The sequence below is a fragment of the Microtus ochrogaster genome (assembly GCF_000317375.1).
Source record: "Microtus ochrogaster isolate Prairie Vole_2 chromosome 14 unlocalized genomic scaffold, MicOch1.0 chr14_random_2, whole genome shotgun sequence".
NCBI lineage: Eukaryota > Metazoa > Chordata > Mammalia > Rodentia > Cricetidae > Microtus > Microtus ochrogaster.
In genome coordinates this window covers 11,981,307-11,981,787 of record NW_004949097.1, presented here as the reverse complement: position 1 = coordinate 11,981,787, position 481 = coordinate 11,981,307, and positions in this window count along the sequence as shown.

Here is a 481-nt window from a genome sequence, read left to right as displayed (position 1 = left end):
AGGTCCCTGTGGTCCGTGAGGTCCCTGTGGTCCGTGAGGTCCCTGAGGTCCCTGTGGTCGTGAGGTCCCTGTGGTACGTGAGGTCCCTGTGGTCCAGTGGTGCTGCAGTTTACACAACACTAAAGCAGGAGGAGAAGGGGGGCTGCTCATACTCTTGGAAGTCAAGCTGGTGATGCTGGCTTGACAAGGGCATTTCACTGTTGTCTGGGAGAGTGTGGAGCCATTAAGCAACAGGGGCACCAGTGAGGGTTTCACAAATAAAGCCTTCAAAACATTGTGATATTTAGGCCATCAGATCTGTGTTTTTAAGGTTATTTATTTATGTGCACAGGAGGATTGTCCATGTGCACAGCTATGCAAGCACTGAGAAGGCCACGAGAAAACATCAAACTCCCTGAGGCTGGGGCTACAGAGGTTGTGAGCGTCCATGTGGTGCTGGGAGCCAAACTCAGGTCCTCTCAAGGCAGAAAGTGCTTTGAAC